The 6,204-nt window shown below is 42.6% G+C and overlaps 1 protein-coding gene across 2 annotated transcripts in view; it reads right to left on the bottom strand.

Annotated features, from left to right (window-relative positions):
• The window catches only part of STK17B (serine/threonine kinase 17b), a 42,640-nt gene extending 37,976 nt beyond the window's left edge, over positions 1–4,664 (bottom strand). Inside the window, exons 1-2 of one of the 2 annotated variants that reach the window (XM_011997185.1) lie at positions 4,387–4,488; positions 2,417–2,574 (exon numbers count right to left, since the gene is read on the bottom strand). The gene's annotated coding sequence lies outside the window, so the exon portion shown is untranslated. Of the gene's footprint in view, positions 1–2,416; positions 2,575–4,386 lie in introns of both variants that reach the window. The other variant, XM_011997184.1, reaches the window with a different exon arrangement.
• Positions 4,665–6,204: the final 1,540 nt, after the last annotated feature.

Here is a 6,204-nt window from a genome sequence, read left to right on the forward strand (position 1 = left end):
AGGGGCGGAGGGGCGGTGCTGCAGAGGAGGCACGCAGGGCTGGAGCTCCTGCTGGGTGCACTCCTTCCTACCTTCAGAGAGGTCAGTCGAGAGGTGTGAATATCCGGAGACCTGGGAGAAGGAAGCCGCAAAATCCCAGCTGCCTGCAACTAGTTACCAAACTTCAGTGCCTACCAGAGACCTATTTTCTCACTCTTCCTGGGAATCTTCCTTAGGACCTGAACCTACCTTCTAAGTGGAGAACCCAGTTTTCTTCAACTTGGCAGAGGTTCCTCGGAGCGTCAACATCAGTTGGGGATTTATGGAACCCGGACCCCACTGCTAAAGTCTGCTGTCGCGAATGGTGTCCCTTCTGAGGCATTGACTGAAGGCAATGTAGGGAGGGTCCCAATAGGCTGAATAACCGATTTTGCATATATGGTGCCAAGGAAAAAGATGAAAGCCCTCAGCAACGTACTCAAGATCTGTTACCCTTTGAAGACAGGGGAAATTTTCAAAGTTCTGTGCAAGACACAAATGTTTTACATAGATATACAATCCTAGTTTATAGGTATAGGATACACACATACTCATACATATATGGGATTAGTTATGTAATCTAGGATTGCTTTCAGAGGACATTTAAGATAATTGCAGAAAACCCTTCCTTGGGAAAAGATACTGGGAGTGGAGTCGTCCTCTTGCTTTCAAAAGACTTAATGCTCAGTTAACATATAAAGGACAGGTTTTCTTGTTCTATCCCACCAACCCAAGCAAATTCCTATGAAGCTAGCTGTTTCCCTTTCCCACTGCATTTTCCCCAAGAAAAAGGTATCGAATACATCACAGCCCTTTTTATGAAGTCTGTTTGTTGTTACTTACGTTAACTCATCCCGATTTAATAATGTCTTGCCCCTAAACCTTGTCAAATGAAGAATATTGCTTCCATCTATCTAATGTCTCGTTGCTAACAATTGGGCTGACTAGAGAAGCCTAAAGTTAGGATGAAAATAAACAAAATGCCACACACTGGAATTAACTTTTCTGGGGTCTAAGAATCCGTAAGCAATGAGACTGTTTCCATCTTTTCTTTCATGAACATAGGTGTTACATTCCAGAGGTCTCAGCACCAGTACCAAAACTAGTAACCTCATGGTGGTCACAGGATTACATCATTATGGTGGGTTTTGGGGTTGTGTGTTTAACTTTGGACCTCCTTAATTTCAACATTTCATCAATTGCCAGCTTTTGGCAACCTTCTCACACTCACCCCATCCTCCCTGTCATGAATCCAGTCCCACATCACTTCACACCTAGACACAGACTTTTCTCTCTCTGGCACCACTGTAAGCCAGTCCTCTTGGGCACAATACCTCTGCTGTAATCAGCCAGCCTCCTAGGGATATTGTCATGTCTTGCATTTTCCTGCTTCTGCCTTAGCTCCAGCTTATCACCATCCTCCTCATCCACACCTGTTCATCAGTTTCTGACTTTAAGAAGGTTACCCTCTTCGGGAATCAGAACTCTGCTGATTCCTACTTTCTCTTCCCAGCCTGATCACCTCTGCCTTATGTTCTTTGGTGCAGGGCTGATAGTTTGTGTTTCTTTTATGACCCTAAATAGGTTGTTAACCCTTGTGCCTGATGTCAGATTTGTTAACTAGGATTTATCACACTATCCCAAGGACATTCAACTGCACTTACTTGGTCTCAGGCACTGTGGTTCAAGTAACAAGGAATTCATGGTGCTGAGGAGGAGACAGTACATCTGTGGCCTTGCAGGAAAATTCAGAAGTCAACACATTCCTCCATCCACCTCATTTACCTAAACTCATTCGTAACCATGTCAGAGATTATGTTCTTGCTCTCATTCCCTCAAGTAGGAAATCTCCAGGTGAGCTGATTTTCATTCTGTGGTCATTGCCTCTGACCACACAGTTCATTAAGTTGACCTTCCTTGAATGATACAGTCCGACCATGGATGGTGGTTGTTATGGGCTCAGTTGTGTTCTTTTCCAGTTCATACGTTGAAACTCTAACCCTCAGGAACTCAGAGTATGACCGTATGTGGAGATAGGGCCTTTAAAGAAGTAATTAAGGTAAAACGAGATGAGTGGCCCCTGATCCAAGATGACCGTGTCCTGATAAGAATAAATTAGGACACATACAACACTGACTAAGGGTCAACCCTGTGAGGACATAACAAGAAGGTGGCCATTTGCAAAGCAAGCAGAGAGGTCTCAGAAGAAACAAGACCTGCTGATATCTTGATCAAGGGCCTCTAGCCTCCAGAACTGTCTGTTGTTAAAGCCGTCTGCTCTGTGGTATTCGTTATGACAGCCCGAGCAAACAAATGCAGTGGTCCTCCCGGATCACTCCAGGTTAGTAATCACACACTGACTAGGAGTGATCCTTCCCAGTCACCGCAAGTGGCTTACCACACGTGGCCAGGGCAGGCGATCCTCTCTGGTAATGGCAAGACACTCACCATATTCTGTCCAGGGAAGGGACCTTCCCCAGTCACACCAAGTCAGTCACCTCATACTGACCACATAATGATCAGGAAAGTGACTCTCACTGATTCCATGTTTACTCCCTATAGATGCAGAAAAGGAGGGTTTTTGCACAGAGAAGAAGGCCTCAAACTCAAAACTCTAGCCACTGACACACCCTCCTTCTGAAGAATTTATGTGGAAAAGGCAGAACAAGCTCTACTACCTGTCTAGAACTGAATACACCAGAAACCTGTGGCCAGGCTAAAGGTAGCCAGACACAGGCAAGGCCAACAGCTCACTGAATGGAGACAGGCTCCTCCAAACAGATCCCCTCTCTGGAGGTAGGAATGGTGAGTGTACTCAGATGGAGATGTCACAGTGCATTTACCCATGGTGCCTACAACAAATTGTAATTTTGAAAGCACTGAGAACGAGAGACTCTAAGAGACCTCACATTCCCTGACTCTCTTGAAACACTATTAGCAAAGGTAATTGGGGCATGTTTTGTCTGATGAGAATAATAACTCAGACTGGTGCAAGTGTCTTCCTTAAAGGGTGACACAGTTTTCCTCTCCAAAACATCCATGTTCAACTAGGGCCAGTATGCCAATCCAACCACTCACTGTAGTTTATAGCGTATAACCTGTCCTGTAAAAGCTACCCAGAAGAAATGCCATGCACATTGGCGAATGTTCTAGTAGTCATATTTTTAAAAGTAAACAGATAAAATTAATTTTAACATTTTATTTAACCCAATATTTCTAAAACATTGTCATTTCAACATGTAATCAACATAATTATTGAGACTTCCTTTATTTTAAAATAATATTTATAGTAAAATAAAAATTGTTTTACTTCCTTTTTTAATATTGTCTTAAATTTGGTGTGTATTTTGTACTTACAGCATGTCCCAATTCGCATGCCAAATTTTCATCGGAAACACTTGATCTGTATTTAGATTTCACAAAATTTACTGTTGCAAAAAGCAGATTTACATTCCTAAGTTGTTTTGAACATACTAAAGTTTTTCACACCAGGTGCGGTGGCTCATGTCTGTAATCCTAGCACTTTGGGAGTCCAAGGCGGGTGGATCATTTGAGGTCAGGAGTTCAAGACCAGCCTGGCCAACATGGTGAAACCCCATCTCTACTAAAAATACAAAAATTAGCCAGGCATGTTGGCAGCTTCCTATGATCCCAGCAACTTGGTAGGCTGAGGCAGGAGAATCACTTGAACCCAGGAGGCAGTGGTTGCAGTCGGCCGAGATCTTGTGCCACTGCACTCCAGCTTGGGCGACAAAGCGAGACTCTGTCTCAAAAATAAATAAAGTTTTTCAATAACTAAATAGGGTATCAGTTTCTTACTCTAAATTTAATGACAATGAAATAAAATTGAAAATTTAGTCGTGTTAGCCACATCTCAAGTGTTCCATCGCCACGTGTGGCTACTAAGTTAGGCAGTGTAGGTCTAAAGGGCTAGAAACGTGCCTTCTAATTGTGTCTAAATTTCCAGTGCTAGAGACAATCAGAGCAGTCTAGAGCTAGAAAAGTTCTTGCAGTTCAGTAACCCAACTCCCTTGTGTTAAAAGGGAAGAAACCTACAATGAGAAAAGTTGAGGGACTTGCAAAAGATCACACACCTAAACTAAGTGGTGCATATCCGAACAATAATTTAGGTCTCCTGACTCTTAATCCTAAGATATTATTTAAGCCTCTTCACATCAGACATACTTCAGGATAAACTAATTTTTAAATTTATCTGAATCATCACTCCGATGATACAGGCAAGAGAAAGCAAACCTGTATCCCAACTGCATTCTCATAACCTGATAAAAGCACACCCTACAATATTTAAGGCACCCTCCTTCCACTCTGTCATGGGGTCCATGTGGTTTCATCTATCAGCCCTCTTACCTCAATGCGTCACCGCTTCCTCTCTTTGGAGCCACCTGGCCGAACATCGCTGCCACCCGCCCCCAGAGCATCCGGCCACATTTTTCTGTCTGCAGTTTTCCTATCCCAGCTGTCTACCACACTTTGTTTAAGGTTGTGCTTCAGAGAATCCTTTATATTTGCAAACCAAAATATTCAGTAGAAACTACAGCAAAGTTGTAGAAGAGCTGCTATGCTCCAGCCACAAACACATCAGGCTCTAAAGTTCTACCTCGTGAGAAGCTGTGAGAGAGAAAGAGAAGATATATGTGTGGTTAAGTGTGTGACATCAGACAGCCCTGCCTTCAAGTCCCAGTTCTGCCCATTCCTTGTTGTGTGACTTTGGGCAATCCTCAGTTTTCTCATCTGTAAAATGGGGATAATAATAATAGCTACCTCCATGAGATTGAAATGGGATAATGCATACTAAGAACAGTGCCTAACAAGAGTAAACCCTTGGTTCCATTCCTATAAGCTATTATTATTTACCAGTGGTTTGCCAGCTCCCCATGTGCACTACTGCGCCCTGTGACTAGTAAGATGCTCAAGACATTGTGGGTCCTGTGTAAATATTTGTCAAATGGCTTTATAAGATACTTTTGATTTTCCTCAAATCTTATGGTTGATGTCAGTAGGGATCATTGGGGAAAAAAAAGTCATTGGAAAGGAAAGGGGAGAGGGAGGCGACTGCTTTTCCTTTCAGTATCTATCTGGTGGAGACACCCAAGTTCAGAATGAAGCTCTAAGGTCAACAAATGGTGGCGTCCAAGGACCCGTGTGAGATAAAGAAATTAGTCACTAGTGTTTAAAGGAAATAGATATCAAGTGGTGCAAAGAAATAAATATAGGGTATAAATATAGGGTGCCATCTATTTGATTTGAGTAGATGACGCCTGTGAGCTCTCCATAATAAATCTCTTCCTTTTTCACTTTGCTAAGAAACTTCCTCTACCAACTGCATATACCATGAATGACAACCTGCTATCACATTCTCCAGGGTACATGGCAGGTGCCCGTCCAGAAACCCTTCACTGAGTGAGTCTTCTTACAGCAGGCAGTAGCAGATATAGATAAGGCAGAACCAACTTTTAATCCCCAGCGACTCTCTTGTTAGGAGTGGTCTCTGTGTCAACTGGTGTAAGGTGATAGCATGAACATTGAGAAGGCCAATCTACTCTGAAAGTTGAGCCATTTTGTGGCATAAAAGCATTAGTAATGTGGGAAATGGTACTATTCCTGATTATCACAGCATTCCTGACATTGAGAATATTCAAAGATTCTTGAGTCTTTTTAGTAGTTGGCCTTTCCTTTAGATTTATAGAGCAGCATTTCATGGCTTCACTTTTTACCGAAGAAGCAGTAAGTTCAGAGCTGTTCAGAACCTTTAGAAGGTCACAGATTATGAGAGAATGGTTCTGTAATTTACCAGCTGTGAGATCTTGAGCAGGTTAGAAAATCTCTATGCCTGTTTTTCAACTGTAAAATGGAGATAATATACTTGCCTCATAGTGTACATGGCAACAACAGCTCATAAATAATGAGACTGGCACTGTTCTAAATGTGTTGCTTATGTTAATTCATCTAATCCTCACATCCTCCTATGAGTTACAGTGCTATACCTTCCTCTTTTAAAGATAAGAAAACTGGCCGGACCTGGTGGCTCACGCCTGTAATCCCAGCACTTTGGGAGGCTGAGGCGGGTGGATCACAAGGTCAGGAGATCGAGACCATCCTGGCTAATACGGTGAAACTCTGTCCCTACTAAAAAAAAAAAAAATAATAATTAGCCGGATGTGGTGG

Source organism: Mandrillus leucophaeus, unplaced genomic scaffold (assembly GCF_000951045.1).
Source record: "Mandrillus leucophaeus isolate KB7577 unplaced genomic scaffold, Mleu.le_1.0 Scaffold532, whole genome shotgun sequence".
Classification (NCBI taxonomy): domain Eukaryota; kingdom Metazoa; phylum Chordata; class Mammalia; order Primates; family Cercopithecidae; genus Mandrillus; species Mandrillus leucophaeus.